The sequence below is a fragment of the Bos taurus genome, chromosome 4 (genome assembly GCF_002263795.3).
Source record: "Bos taurus isolate L1 Dominette 01449 registration number 42190680 breed Hereford chromosome 4, ARS-UCD2.0, whole genome shotgun sequence".
Classification (NCBI taxonomy): domain Eukaryota; kingdom Metazoa; phylum Chordata; class Mammalia; order Artiodactyla; family Bovidae; genus Bos; species Bos taurus.
Genome location: NC_037331.1, coordinates 45,356,151 through 45,373,229, shown reverse-complemented (window position 1 = coordinate 45,373,229; position 17,079 = coordinate 45,356,151). Strand labels below are relative to the sequence as shown.

Below are 17,079 nucleotides of genomic sequence, written 5' to 3'. Positions count from 1 at the left end.
CATTTTTTAAAAAAGTGATATAGTTTCCAAAATGATTAAGTTCTCAAAATTTTCACTAGATGGCAGCAGTAGCATAAAAATAGGAAACATGACCTTTATAAAGTAGTTAAGCTTCTTTTTTTGTTGTTAACATTTAAGAAAAACCTATTCATTGAAAATATAGTCACAGACTTCTCCTGTGGCTCAGTGGTAAAGAATCCACCTGCCAATGCAGGAGACATGGGTTCAGTCTCCGGTCCGGGTAGATCCTTTATGCTCCGGAACAACTAAGCACGTGTGCCACATCTATTGAACCTGTGCTCTAGAGCCTGGGAGCCGCAACTGCTGAGCCCATGAACTGCAACTGCTGAAGCCTGCACCACAGGGCCCATGCTCTGCAATAAGAGAAGCCACTGTAATGAGAAGCCTGCACGCTGCAACTGTAGAGTAGCCCCCCAGTTGGTGCAGCTAGAGAAAAGCCAGCATGGCAGCAAAGACCCAGCACAGCCAAAAAGAAATAAAATAATTTTAAAAAATATATAGAGTCACAATAGATCTCTTAAGTGGTTCAGAAAAACAATACTCGGCACATAGTGTGAATGGATAGAAGAAAAGACAAATGATGGCACTAGTATTTACGGAAAAGAAGTGTCACCTCAGATGTTTCAGTTAGCATTTTGTTTTATGTATATGTTTTTAGGTTGAAAACATGTAAATAATATTTACATTTCAGTTTACTGCAAATAAATATGGTTCGTGAATAGATGTTAGATTTTATAATCTAATGCATGATGGTAACCTTTAATGCTTCATTTAAAGAAGTCTCTGGTGACCAAAAATAGGTATATTCTCAGTGTGCTCAACACACTGATAATTTTTATGTGAGTCAGCTTTATAGAAAATTGTATATACATTTATTACATTTTTGGAGAAAGGGAGTCTGGTGAGTTATTGAGTTATATAAATAGCTAGATGGGTAGGTGTATGGTTGCCATAATGTTGATAATTTAAAAAATTTTAATATGTATTACAGGAATTTTTTATGATCTATATGTATATGTTTATAATACATATAAATGCTTTTTCTGAAATTAGTTTTTAGTCAAATTGTACATTTTATTAATATGTAATACTTGATCTTTATTGTAAGGAATTGAGCCTCAAGAGGTGAAATGACTTTCTCACTATGACTGAGTAAATGTTCAAGAATTAAAGCCTAGAGAAGTGAACTAGACAGTACTTCTAAACAGAGCAGAAAGATGGTTGCATCATGTATGATTATTAATACTTCTTAGGTGCCCCAAAATTCCTTTTGTGGGAGACACATATAAGGATGAAAAATGGGAGTTTCTTTCTTTAAGAGACCTTATATTTTGGGGGGATAAAAAAACATGTACATAAAAAGTAGTATTGTAAGGCTGTGAGTGAATGCTAGATGGTGCAGCTGCAACGTTTACAGTAAAAAGAGGTCATCTCTGGATTGGACAAGAGGAGAGAACTTGAAGGCATCACAGTAAAGGTGAAAAATAGAGCTAAGTTAATGAGTAGGATTTTTTTCTTTAAATACTTCTATTTCTAATTTATATAAATGATGTGTGTTTGTTGTACAAAAATGTGTAAATAAAAAAGGAAAAATAATAGTAGAGTTAGCTGACATTTTATATCCAATGGGTAGTATTTATAGAACTTTAAGAGGGAGGACAATATGACCAAAGTGTGGGACTAGGAGAAAAAAACAAGACACAGTTGCGTGAGGCGAATGTGATAACCATTACACTAGAGAAACATGACCCGTAAGACACACATTTGTGAAGTGTCACACCCTATGAGTTGAGAATAAGTGGGGTTATATGGTAGCCCGACTACTAAAATTACAGCTATTTTAGTTGTGATTTTAGTTGTGATGTAGTAGTAATTTTAGTTGTGATGTAGTAGTAAGTAATACTGCCACTACCACACGTCACACCTTACATATTTACCTAACATTGGTAGAGCATTTCTAGCAGCAGATGTAGGTTTATAAGGATGGACAATCAAAACAATGATAGGCTGCTGATTTAGGGATCTACTTGCTACTCTGAGACTTTTATAGATGAACAGTGTCACCGGTCTTTGTTTTCAGTAATGTCTATAATGTTGTACTTAAGCAATTTAGCACAAAATCGATCTTTGTGTTTTAATGAAGCTAAATTCTTTTCAGCTCTAACGACCTCAGCCTTTTCATTCTTTATCTCGTCTAGTTAGCAGTCTTCAAAATGATAAATTTTGTATATTTAAAATATTGTTTTAAATTAATTTGTTTATTTGATGAAAAATCATTTAGTACTTCATCTCAGTGACTCCATTTAGGATACAAAGGTTGGAGGAGATGGTACAAAGGAATAAATATCCATAGATTCTGCATCCATAGTGTCAACCAACCACAGATTGAAAATACTTGGAAAAAAGAAATCCAGAAAATTCCAAAAAAAAAAAACTTGAATTTGCTTCAGTGGCAATATTTACCTAGCATTTACAACTATTTAATAGCATTTACATTGTAACAGGTACTAAAGATAATCTAGAAAAGTTATAAAATGTGTGGGAGGTTGTAACTAGGTTATACACAAACACTGTGCTCTTTTATGTAAGGTACTTGAGCATCCTCAGATTTTGATATGGAGAGCTGGCGGGTGGTGTCCTGGAACCAGTCCCCAGGATATTGAGGGTGACTGTATAACTAATTCTAGGAAGTTTACATTTACTTTTGTTCGGTCAATAGAATATCAAAGAAAATTAAAAAAAAAAAACATACTGTCTTTAAGAACAAAATGTGACAGAAATTGCATCCAAAAGAAAGGTACGTCTCCCATGTACCTTGTATTTTTTTCTCCCCATTATCTCTCACTGACTTCTTTTTTTCTCCTTTTACTTATCCATCAAAACTATGCTTTTGCCCATGAAGTGAAGTGAAGTTGCTCAGTCGTGTCTGACTCTTTGCGACCCCATGGACTGTAGCCTACTACGCTCCTCCGTCCATGGGATTTGCTAGGCTGGAGAAAATCCAATACTAGAGTGGGTTGCCATATAGGAATGACAATTTGTCTTTAACTTTTAAGTGCAAAACAAAACTAGGACATTTGTATTGGAAGTACTTATTTGATATGAACACTAGATGGCAATATTGCTGCCTTGTAGCTGTAAGATGAGCAGGAAAAATGAGCAGGAAAAAGCAGAAATAGTAGCTTTTTACTTGTTAATATTGTCTTTGATATTTAGAGAGAGCTGTTTGTTAATTTAATACGTTGGATTGTTTGAAGAAAAAAAATCCTGAAGATATTTATGAGCATACTCACACTTCTACTTTTTCATTAAAATGTAAATAAAATTGGTAAGGAATTGTGTTGCATGAATACTTTCTACTTGAAACCAAATTGCTTTATATTGGTTATCATATGTCTGTGTGAGATAGGAAAAATTATTTTTCTATCCATTTTGTCTGTTTTAAGGATTTGTTTTATAGTAATTTGTTATTTTAGGTTATGCTTTTAATTTATCTTTTTAGTTCTTTTTTTGTCTTTTTTTTTAATCTTGAAGAAAAATGAAAATTTGTTTGGAAGCTTTATTTCACTGTTTTGATATTTCTGTGTCTTCTCTTACTCAACCTTGCCCACTCCCTCCATAATCTTACAGTTAGGTGAAAGCAGTAAAAGTATGGTTCTTTAAGATGTCAGATGTATCACTTATTTTAAAATATTAAGCCATATCACTTTATCTTTTCCAAGAGGATAGAATTGCTGAAGAATTTATTCCTGAAATTATTGATACAGGTTTCTAAAGTGGCTATTAAAAGGAAAATTATCTTTAAAAAATTAAGGACATTCAATTACATATATACTTATATCACATTGTTATTGATCTTATTTGATCAGTTAGCATTTTGAAAAATTACTTTTGAAGGTAGTTCACTGTAATTCTGCAGTTTGGGAGTTTTAAAATAATAACTTGTTTCTTTAATTACAAGGAACAGTGCACTGTGAATTAATTTCTAGAAATAACTGGAAGATAAAAGGAGCGTAATTCTTTTTTTTTTATTTTATTTTTAAACTTTACAGATTGTATTAGTTTTGCCAAATATCAAAATGAATCCACCACAGGTATACATGTGTTCCCCATCCTGAACCCTCCGCCCTCCTCCCTCCCCATACCATCTTCTTGTTTAGTTATACATAGTTTACTAAGAAAAATTTTAAGTGAAAATATCCTTATAAATTTATTTTCATTTTAAAGAGTATAAATAAGGAGCATTTTGGAGCCAGGTGTAGTAATGTACAGTTATTTTTTAAAAAATATGCATTTCTGTTACTATACTCATTTGAATTCACATGATACTGTATATTGGAATAGATTTGGACTTTTCAGTTCAGTCACTCAGTCCTGCCTGACTCTTTGTGACCCATGGACTGTAGCACACCTGGCCTCCCTGTCCATCACCAACTCCCAAAGCTTACTCAAACTCATGTCCATAGACTTGGTGATGCAATACAACCGTCTTATCCTCTGTTGTCCCCTTCTCCTCCTGTCTTCATTCTTTGCCAACATCAGGGTCTTTTCCATTGACTTCGCATCAGGTTCTTTGCATCAGTTCTTCGCATCAGGTGACCAAAGTATTGGCGCTTCAGCATCAGTCCTTCCAATGAATATTCAAACTGATTTCTGTTAGGATGCACTGGTTGTATCTCCTTGCTGTCCAAGGGACTCTCAAGATTCTCCAACACCACAGTTCAAAAGCATGAATTGTTTGGCACTCAGCTTGCTTTATAGTCCAACTCTCACATCCATACATGACTACTGGAAAAACTATAGCTTTGACTGGATGGATCTTTGTTGGCAAAGTAATGTCTCTGCTTTTTAATATGCCATCTAGGTTGGTTATAGCTTTTCTTCCAAGGAGCAAGCATCTTTTAATTTCATGGCTGCAGTCACCATCTGCAGTGATTTTTGGAGCCCCCCAAAATAAAGGCTCTTACTGTTTCCATTGTTTCCACACCTATTTGCCATGAAGTGATGGGACTAGATGCCAAGATCTTAGTTTTTTGAATGTGTTGAGGTTTTTTTTTTTAATATAAATTTATATATTTTAATTGGAGGTTAATTACTTTACAATATTGTATTGGTTTTGCTATACATCAGCATAAATCTGCCACAGGTATACACATGCTCCCCATCCTGAACCCCCCACCCTCTTCCCTCCCCGTACCATCCCTCTGGGTCGTCTCAGTGCACCAGCCCCAAGCATCCAGTATCATGCATCAAACCTGGACTGGTGATTCGTTTCATATATGATATATACATGTTTCAATGCCATTCTCCCAAATCATCCCACCCTCTCTGTCTCCCACAGAGTCCAAAAGACTGTTCTATACATCTGTGTCTCTTTTGCTGTCTCACATACAGGGTTATCGTTACCATCTTTCTAAATTCCATATATATGTTTTAGTATACTGTATTGGTGTTTTTCTTTCTGGCTTACTTCACTCTGTATAATAGGCTCCAGTTTCATCCACCTCATTAGAACTGAGTCAGATGTATTCTTTTTAATGACTGTGTAATACTCCATTGTGTATATGTACCACAGCTTTCTTATCCATTCATCTGTTGATGGACATCTAGGTTGCTTCCACGTCCTGGCTATTATAAACAGTGCTGCGATGAACATTGTGGTACACGTGTCTCTTTCAATTCTGGTTTCCTCTGTGTGTATGCCCAGCAGTGGGTTGCTGGATCATAAGGCAGTTCTATTTCCAGTTTTTTAAGGAATCTCCACACTGTTCTCCATAGTGGTTGTACTAGTTTGCATTGTGTAAGAGGGTTCCCTTTTCTCCACACCCTCTCCAGCATTTATTGCTTGTAGACTTTTGGATTGCAGCCATTCTGACTGATGTGAAATGGTACCTCATTGTGGTTTTGATTTGCATTTTTCTGATAATGAGTGATGTTGAGCATCTTTTCATGTGTTTGTTAGCCATCTGTATGTCTTCTTTGGAGAAATGTCTGTTTAATTCTTTGGCCCATTTTTTGATTGGGTCATTTATTTTTCTGGAATTGAGCTGTAGGAGTTGCTTGTATATTTTTGAGATTAGTTGTTTGTCAGTTGCTTCATTTGCTATTATTTTCTCCCATTCTGAAGGCTGTCTTTTCACCTTGCTTATAGTTTCCTTTGTTGTGCAGAAGCTTTTAAGTTTAATTAGGTCCCATTTGTTTATTTTTGCTTTTATTTCCAATATTCTGGGAGGTGGGTCATAGAGGATCCTGCTGTGGAATGTTGAGTTTTAAGCCAACTTTTTCACTCTCCTCTTTAACTTTCATCAGGAGGCTCTTTAGTTTCTTGTTGCTTTCTGCCATAAGAGTGGTGTCATCTGCATATCTGAGGTTATTGATATTTCTCCCAGCAATCTTGATTCCAGCTTGTGCTTCATCCAGTCCAGCATTTCTTATGATGTACTCTGCATATAAGTTAAATAAGCAGGGTGACAATATACAGCCTTGACGTACTCCTTTTCCTATTTGAAATCAGTCTGTTGTTCCATGCCCAGTTCTAATTGTTGCTTCTTGACCTGCATACAGATTTCTCAAGAGGCAGGTCAGGTGGTCTGGAATTCCCATCTCTTGAAGAATTTTCCGGTTTCTTGTGATCCACACAGTCAAAGGCTTTGGTATAGTCAATAAAGCAGAAATATATGTTTTTCTGGAACTCTCTTGCTTTTTCTATGATCCAACGGATGTTGGCAATTTAATCTCTGGTTCTTGTGCCTTTTCTAAATCCAGCTTGAAAATATGGAAGTTCATGGTTCATATACTGTTGAAGCCTGCCTTGGAGAATTTTGAGCAATACTTTGCTAGTGTGAAATGAGTACATTCGTGCGGTAAGGAGCATTCTTTGGCATTGCCTTTCTTTGGAGTTGGAATGAAAACTAACCTTTTCTAGTCCTGTGGCCACTGCTGACTTTCCAAATTTGCTGGCATATTGAGTGCAGCATTTTCACAGCAGCATCTTTTAGGATTTGAAATAGCTCAACTGGAATTCCATCACCTCCACTAGCTTTGTTCAAAGTGATGCTTCCTAAGGCCCTTTGACTTCACATTCCAGATATGAGTGATCACACCATCGTGATTATCTGGGTCATGAAGATGTTTTTTGTATAGTTCTTCTGTGTATTCTTGCCATGTTTTCTTAATATCTTCTGCTTCTGTTAGGTCCATACCACTTCTTCCCTTTACTGTGCCTGTCTTTGCATGAAAAGTTCCTTTGGTATCTCTAATTTTCTTGAAGAGATCTCTAGTCTTTCCCATTCTATTGTCTTCCTCTATTTCTTTGCATTAATCACTGTGGAAGGCTTTCTTATCTCTCCTTGCTATTCTTTGGAACTCTGCATTCAAATGGGTATATCTTTCCTTTTCTCCTTTGCCTTTTGTGTTTTTCTTTTCTCAGCTATTTGTCAGACCTCCTCAGACAACCTTTTTGCGTTTTTACATTTCTTTTTCTTGGGGATGGTCTTGATCACTGCCTCCTGTACAATGTCATGTTTGGACTTACGTTTATTTGTAAATTAGCTCAATTTTTTCCCTACAAGTATTGCATTAATTGTAGTAGCATTTAGTTATTAACCATCTGTATTTTGCTCGTTTAAGTTTTGGTTTATTGATATAGGACATATTTAAGCTATTTTGGTAATTTTTAAATGAATTTATCATTAATCAGAAAGCAGAATGATTTAGTTATTTTATGTATGGAGAGTTTTTGAGGCAGGTGCTTCATCTCTAATTTACCATAGCTGTAGGACATTTTTTGCTAAAATTTTAGGTAAGGTTGCATTTACTTATTCAACCAAAAACCAATTTTTGGCATTTTTCTTCAATTATAGGCAAATGTATAGAACATTTATATAATTTTCAGTTTCAATGATGGGATTTTGTCCATATTTATGTGATTAAAAATGTTTAGATATAATTTAATTCAAATTTCAAAGTCAATATTCCATCTTTTTTTGCTAGTTGAAATTAAAATTTTCTTTCTCTGCTTAAAATTTTATTTAACAGATATTTTTTAAGGGCTTATTATATTTTACACTCTATGTTATATAAAGAGAATACAGAAGTCAAGCAAGTGCAGTGCTTGTTCTCAAGGGCCTTTTAATCAGTCTATACCTTCCTCTGCCATTCATTAGTATTGTGTGCAGCTGCCGAATTATATCACAGTTAATGTATATGTATTTTTACTGGTAGGGCATTCATACCGAAGGAACTAATACTTAAATACTTAAAGTGAGTATGTTTCAGGAGGGGGGATACCTCCAGGCCTTGAAAGGAGGCTCTTGTCCAGTACTTGGAAATGAATTGTCCAGGGAGACACACATGCTGACAAATGACAAAGCAAGAGACTTTATTGGGAAGGGGCACCCAGGCAGCGAGCAGTAGAGTAAGGGAACCCAGGAGAACTGCTCTGCCACATGCTCACAGTTTCTTGTTTTATGATAAATGAAATTAGTTTCCTGGTTGTCTTTGGCCAATTCTTCTGACTTGGGGTCTTTCCCATTGGTGCACACATTGCTCAGCCAGGATGGATGCCAGCAAGAAGAATTCTGGGAGGTGGTAGGATGCGTGGTATCTCCTTCTGACCTTTCCCAAAATCTTCAGTTGATAGTGACTTATGAGTTGTGTATTCCTTACCAAGACCTCCTGTCCTAAAATAACTCAGGCAAATGGTTATATGGTGCCTGGCGAGGGTAGGTGATTTCAGTCAGTGTGTTTCCCCTGACAAATATATTAAAACAGGATTTTTTTCACTTCAGTAGTCCCTGCTGTTTTATAATATAGATATTTGAATATCTTCTTCCAAGTTAAATAGCAAACCTATTTGTTGAATGTTTCCTTCTGACAGTCCTTGAACTTAATGTTATGCAGCATGACTGTTTGATACCTATGTCATACCTAAATTTTGCTAATAATTATGTGAATCTCTTAAAACTTGAAACTCTTTCAGTTCAGTTCAGTCACTCAGTCGTGTTCAACTCTTTGCAACCCCATGAATCACAGCACGCCAGGCCTCCCTGTCCATCACCAACTCCCAGAGTTTACTCAAACTTATGTCCATTGGGTCAGTGATGCCATCCAGCCATCTCATCCTCTGTCGTTAGCTTCTCCTCCTGCCCCCAATCCCTCCCAGCATCAGAGTCTTTTCCAGTGAGTCAACTCTTCTCATGAGGTGGCCAAAGTATTTAGGGACAATAAATACTCTGTTGTGCATAGCACATTATAAACTAAGTGGCGTTTCTTCAAGTTACATGGCTGTTTTTCAAATACTTTGTGGTTAAAAGTTACGCTCATTATGTTACTTTTTTATATGCAATATTTCAGGCTAAATTTGTACGTTTTTAACCGAAAGCACTTCAGTCAAACTCATTTTATAGACTTATAAAACCTTTTTACCTTAAAAGTTAGTATATTACATAATACAATAGTTGTTTGGCTTATATTTTTGAAAAAGTAGTTATATTTATCAAATGCTAGTCACGGAACATCAGAAATCATAGATAATAAAATACTATCCATTGCATATATTGGTTAGATAAGAATTTGAACTTGATAAACATATAATGTCCTACAATTTAGATATATAAGATATTCATATAAAGTGATGTAACTATGATAATTACTTTTAAAGAAAATGAAATTGGTGAACAAAAGGGACAGTTTTACTAAAAACAAATTCCCTGGTTACTGGAATACTAGAAAATGTGAAAAGCTGTTCTTTTATGATTTCTCTGTGTTTCATTTGACTTGTACCAACATTCTAGTGCCTCTATAATATACAACTGAAATGCTTGATGCCATTAAGGTTAATTATATAAATCATAGGAAATATCCTGAATGCTAGCACTTTCTAATAATCTTACTATTTTTGTTTTTCTTAGCCACAACTGAAATTGTGAGGCATTCCGTTCCAAAGATAGCACAAGAACCTTACTTAATGCCTACTTTGCCGATGAATAGGTCAGCAAGGGTACTGTTTGATGGAGACGGGCTCTTCTCTAGCAGTGAAGAGCCTTGCTGTCTTGAAGCTCTGTCTCCACGGGGCTAGTAAATTAGATTCTGAAGTCTCCTGATACTCTTGGTGTAGATATGTTACCATTCTGCCTGTCAGACTGCTCTGCTGTAAGTGCTGATTTCAGGGGACTTTTTTAAAACGGTTTGGGATGCTTTATATTTGGAAAGAGTAAAGTTGAACTGTGGTTGGTTTTCACTAGCTGCTCTATTATTGTAAGGAATACTGATATTACCAAGTATTAGTAGTATTACCAAGGTTAATAAAAAGCACAGGAATATTTTACTATGTTGCCCAGGTATAAAATCTTTCTTATTTTCATTTATAAAAGGATGGTGTTTACACCTGCTTTTCTCCTGCCTTCCCTAAATCTGGTGTTGAATTTCTTCAGTGTAGCCACTTTGCCTTTTGTGAATATATCAGCCCAGCAGTAGGCATTTTTACTGAACTCCAGAAAAATAGAACCATTGTTTAAGGGTGACATGTAAAATACTGCCTAAGGGATAGAAAAATTGTATAAATTATGCTTTCAACTGTTAAAGAGAGTACTGTTTTGGAACCTTATTCTTTGTAGGCAGTATTTTATAACTACCTTTCTAATAAATATACCAAATGTATACCCTTTATTTGCATTTTTTAGGGGGAAATGTGTTTAACACCAATAAATTTTATATGACTTTGCAAATTTTTTTACTGAAAATGGACAATTTTATATGGATATGGGCTTACACATGTCTATTTAAGTAAATCTCTTAATATAGAGTCTGTATAGGCAAGTGCATACCTTAGAGCTTTATGACTAGATTATTTTAATGAGGACAGGAGTTTTAGCAAGAACAACTTAGGAGTTAAATGATTTGGAAAAATCTACGTTATGGAAATGTGTGCTACATTTTAAAATGCGCTGTAAAAAGTTGATTAAAAGAAATGTTTATGCTTAAGGGGGTTTCCAATGAAAAATTGTCTTGATTCCTTGTCAGCTCACAACTGATCAGAGTCCTTTGGAGGATATTGGCCTCATCTACCTATAAGTAGATATTTTTCAAGAGCTTGTGCTGCACCAAGTCCTTATGAGAAACTAGGGTCTTTAGTCCCAAGTCACTTTTAGAACCTAAGGTGCTCCCTCACTTTAGCGCTCTAGTGGTGGAGAGTTGAATTTCCAACAATTAGGAATAAGAAAGGGAACTAGTTTTACCTAGGGCTGTCTAATTTATTCCCTTTGCTTCAAATGCTACGTGTATGCTAACTTTTGAGTTCTGAATTTCTAATCCTTTTCCTCTAGCTCTGGACCCAGATTGCCAACAGCAGTCATACCTGAATGTGCCTTATTTATAAACACTGATACATCCAAAACCAAATTATTCCCTAAATAATGTCCTAACTGGTCTTCCTGACACTGACATCTTCAAATTTGTTTTGCATACAAGCATCAGAAAAAAATCTTTGAAAAATAAATATGCTTTTATGTTTATGGTTTTTTTTACTGAGTTGCATTGTCTGTGGACTACATTCCATAACATTTCTTGTGAGGCCCTTCACAGACTGGCAGTATTTTCAGCCACTGTCATATTCATCTTGTACACCATTCACCGTAAGCTCTTTCTTCTCTGAAAACATACCCATTTTTCTTGTTGTGTTGTTACATGTGCTGTCCTCCAGCACTGTTGAGCTTTGTTTGATGCTTATGGTCCACACCCCCACAATGCCATTTCTTAATGAATTCACATTTTGCCTCCTTTCCTATGTATTAGGCATTACCTTTTCTAAAGTCAGGTAATTGGATTTATACATATCACTAGCATAGCACTCATAGTGTGTTATTGCCATTGTATTATTGTCTCTCCTAATACCTTAAATTCTTTGTGGGTATAAACTTTGTCTTTATTTTTCTGTCTTTTGCACAGTGCCTTGAACATGGGATTCATTCACTGAAAGAGTGACTTCCCATTCTTGTAAGCATGAAGTTAAGGCCTTCCTAGATACTAAAGATTAGAGACACTATCTTTAGTTCCTCTAAGTATAAACATTCATGGCACTTTTTATTTGAGTGTTTTCGAAGAGTAACAATCCACTCCCTGCCTAAAAAAAAAAAAATACAAATTCAAAGTGATTTTAAGTTGAATTAGCTTTGAAAATATTTCCCTCCTTTCCACTGTAGCACTCATCACCTCTACTTTTTATTTGTAAAAAATGTCAGTTGAACTCTTGATATATGCCATATGTTCATGAATTATCACATTACTTGAATCAAATCAAATGTGTTTCTTTTTGGGTTGTATGGACCTCATACACTGATATATATCACATTTTTTATTTAAATAATTTAATGTTTCAGATTGTAAAGCTCCTCCAAAACAAGCAGGATAGGATGTTTCACAAATCAATTAACATATATACCAAGCTATGAAAGTATAAAAATAATGAGCATGTTAAAATTTAATTACAGTTGTAAATTGATTTCCTTTTGTTGGCAGAAAGAACATAGTTTATTAGCCCAGGAACAGGTTCACACTGTTTTAACATCAAGCATTTCCAGCTGAAGCTTATTAGTGACTGCCTCTCAGATTAAGGGTAAAAAACCCTCCCTGTGGTACATGAACTCCTATTGTTAAGACATAAATAATCAGCTCATTTCCTACATGGATGAGAACAAAGAAGATAATAGTACACAGAGCAAAGATTAACTTAGCAAATATTGTGTAACCCCATTAAAGATGTAAATTTTAAAATATCTTATGTTTAAGGAGATTTTTATTTTTATCTATGAATGCCTCAGTCATGACATAGGTGCTAGTTGGAGGGAGGAAAAATAACTTTGGCTTTTGAATTAGGTAGATGCATTATTTTAAGCTAAAGTAAAATAAAATCCTTTAATTAGTGTCAGTATGCTGCATAATATGTATATGTGTGTATATGGGCATATGTGTATAAAGGCTAAGGAAATACTGTTTTTTTGATAGCAAGAATATTTATTTTCAGATATTTAGTTTCATTTATTTTTAAGCCAATGACTAAAAACCAGAATTTACATTTTAAGGAAAAACACCAGTGAAAATATGCCTTAAACTAGAGGTAAAGAGACTGACTTTTTGTACAGCTTTCTTTTTAAACTTTATTCTGTATTTTCTAGTCCAGAATCTAAATCCTCACTTTGGAAAAAAAAATGCATTTTCTAGGCTAATTTTTATTCAGTTTCACTCATTTGAATTTGAGTTTGATACAGTAGACAACAAAAACAGCTCTGGAGAACAGTGTATACCCCCCTAAAATCTGAAAATTATTGGCAAAGGAATATGTCTTCGTAGGGAATAGAAGCCAAGAAGGGGAGTAATAATTTCCCCACAGAAATTTAAATTTACTCAAACAATTATTACAATATTTCTTGAAAATGATTCGCAAGTGTTTCAGGAAAGACCAAGTAAAAATTCTTGATGTTTATCCTAACTTTTATTCAACTATTACATATTTTGTATGATTTATAGTCATTATTTTTTATAAGATATCTTTAATCCACAAATGTACAGGAAACTTTTTATAGGAAATTTTGCTTTGGGATACCATTTTCAGTGTTGTCTAATAATTTCAGATTTTCAGAAATTGTGCTTTTTCCTCCACTCTAATTTATCTTTTAAAAATTAGGCCTTAAATAATTTCATATGTAATATGTTTATTTTTCATTTATGAAAGGTTTGCACATCATTTGTTGTTGTTATTTATTCACTAAGTTGTGTCCAGCTCTTTTGTGAACCCATGAACTGCAGCCTTCCAGGCTCCTCTGTCCATGGGATTCTCCTGGCAAGAATACTGGAGTGGGTTGCCATTCCCTTCTCCAGGGGATCTTCCTGACCCAGGGATTGAACCCACATCTTCTGCTTGGCAGGCAGGCAGATTCTTTACTACTGAGCCACCTAGGAAGCCCATTACACATCATTAGGTTAATAAATTGCATATTAATATTACTTTGACATCAGACCTCTCATATTTGATAATTTTGTTCACAGGATTGTTGACTGTTGATTCTTAAGGCTATTATTACCTATATCCCTGGGGCAGGACTTTTGCCTGTATTGAGATGCTTCTTTATCTTTTTTGTTACAACTTTATTTGCATTTTCCTTGTGTTTTATCTGCAGTGGCTTTGCTGCCGAGTTTCTAACCTTGAGCAGACTCCCCTTTCACGGTGGAATGCTTTCAGAGTTGTCATTCTACTCACTTTTCCTTATTGTTGCCTTCTGTAAAGCTTTCCTTAGTCTCATTACAATGATGTCTTCCCTATATTCTGCATCTCCCTTTGGGATAGTGTAAGGAATATAAGCTTTGAAAATTCAGATTGTATTCAAATCCAGTGTAGTTTTTACTGCTATTTGCTCAGTGACCTTGAATATTTATTAACCTCTCTGAAATTGTTTCCTGTTCTGGAAATAAGCTTTATTTATAGTACCTAACTCATGGCTGGGCTCTTGTGAGGACTAAAGGAATTAAAGTGCCTAGCACTTTTGCCTGGAAAATCCCATGGACGGAGGAACCTGGTAGGCTGCAGTCCATGGGGTCGCTAGGAGTCGGACACGACTGAGCGACTTCCCTTTCACTTTTCACTCTCATGCATTGGAGAAGGAAATGGCAACCCACTCCAGTGTTCTTGCCTGGAGAATCCCAGGGAGGGGGAGCCTGGTGGGCTGCCATCTTTGGGGTCGCACAGAGTTGGACACGACTGAAGCGACTTAGCAGCAGCAGCAGCAGTACACTGCCTGTTATCTGTAGTCTGTAGATGCAGATCTGTCAATGTCTATGTCTAGTCTTTAGAGCCTGGACTTAATAGCAAGTTTCAATCCCTCTTCCGTTAATTACCCATGGTCACTAATATTAAGTAGTTTCCCATACCTCTTATTTCTCTTCTCTCAAGTTTTGTCCATATCCTCTGCCAGATCCTGAGAAGAGTGAAAGCCAGTTACATAGTGTGTAATTTGAAGAGCAGTAGAAGAAAAGATAAAAGCACTGAACTGGGGTCTTTACTACAGTCATAGTTTTGACAGACTACCTTCTAATATTCATCAGTACCCCAAGTGAGGCACTATTTTGGCTAAACACTTTTAATATGTTAATTATTCTTAGGATCACATACTTAATTTAAAATTTGTTGTTACAACTCTTAAAATATTCTGTAGTAGACCTCTTGCATGATATATATGTTACATTCTTTTTCATTAGGACTTTTGCATGTGTAATTTTAAACATGTCCAACATATTAATTTGTTTGAGGTGACTGAGTAGGGGCTGATAATGCCGGTCATCCTTTTATGATGTCTGTTTTCACATCTGTGAAACAAGGCACTGATCTCCCAGAATTTCCAGTCCTGATGGGCTGGCTCAATTTTATTTCATAATAATTTTTACATTGGAACACTTTGGTATTTATTGTTTAAACTACATTAGTTTTCTGTAGACCCCAAACAAACAAAGCAAAATTTTCACCATTTAAAACAATAGAAATAAAAAGTAGAATTTGGCAAAATTTACAACACTGAGGTGGTATTTACATAATAGTTTTGCTATAATCCTCCTGGGCTTTAGAGTAAGTGATAAGTTGTATTAGCCACAGGTTTGGAGCAACTTTGTGATGTCTTAATGGGCTCACAGCATGAAACCAACAGCTACAAATTCTTGTGGCTGAACCACAAGTCACAACTAATTATCAAACTTTCAATAGGAAAATCTGTAATCTATAAACTTAAAAACCCTCTAACCTCAATCCAGTGGCATATTGATATTGAAATAATTAATATTGTTAAACTTGCCCACTTTGAGCAGTATTTTATCAAGTAGTTTTTTTTAAATCCCTGTAAATAAAGGTCAAAAATATTTTTATTTCTATGAGTAGATTTAAATATCTGCTTCATAGGTACTTGTTATTTTGAGACAAAATGCCTTCTAGCAGTTTATAAGTTCTCAAAGCCCTCTATATTTTGTGTATTTTTTCAGTGTAGTTAATTTTTAAATAAAAATATTTTTGAGTTGCTATAGATTTATGTTCAGTTGTAAGAAAAAATAAGGGCTCTTTCTTGCTGTATGCCCTTTACTCAGTTTCACAACCAGTAAATTAATATTGATGTGATCTACTGATCTTAATTAAATTTTCCACTTTTGCATTTATTCATTTTTGTCTATATCTGTGCATATTGGTTATTTGAAATTTTATTGTATGTGTAGGTTTGTGTATCTTGCTCCGTAGACAATATACCAGTTCTGTAATCAGAAGGACCCCTCCTTTTATAATCACACTCACCTTTCTCTTGCCTATTCCCCCAGTCCCTGGCAACCACTAATCTCCACCTTCTAAAATTGTGTTGTTTCAAAAATTTGTATAAACAGATTTATATAATATTTAACATTTGAGATTGGCTTTTTGTCATTCAGCATAAATTCCTTTGAGAGCCATCTAAATTGTTGCATGTACCAATAGTTCATTCTTTTTTTGCTGCTGAGTTGTATTCCATGATATGAAATACATAGATTGTTTAACTCTTCACCCATTGAAGGCTCTCTGGGTTCTTCCCAGTTTTTGGCTGTCACAAGTAAAACTACGATGAATGCTCATATACAGGTTTTTGTGTGAACATGTACAAAAGATGCAACTACTGTTAATATGGTAATTGCACGTTTAATTTCATAAGTGGTATCAATGTTTTACTACCTCCAATGAAATATGATAACCTTACGTCTTTCTAAGTTCTTTTAAATTCCTGCTTTTTAAATATCATTGTTTTGAGGATCAGATGATAATCAGTTTTTAATCAAATATGAGTTAGAAAACTCATGAGATAGTCTGCTTTATTCATATTTCTGCCTTTCTGTTGTTTTTTATTCCTTTTTCATGCTCAAGGTTCCTTCTTTTATTATTTTCTTTTTGTTTAAAGAACTCCATTTAGCAGTGTTTCAAAGATGGGTCTGCTACTGACTGATTCTTTAGTTTTACCTCATTTGAGAATGTCTTTATTTCCACTTTATTCATGAGGGATA

The 17,079-nt window shown here is 35.0% G+C and overlaps 1 protein-coding gene across 2 annotated transcripts in view; it reads left to right on the top strand.

Moving 5' to 3' along the window:
- Window positions 1–17,079, top strand: part of ORC5 (origin recognition complex subunit 5) — an 88,128-nt gene that overhangs the window by 44,905 nt on the left and 26,144 nt on the right. The window lies entirely within an intron of this gene.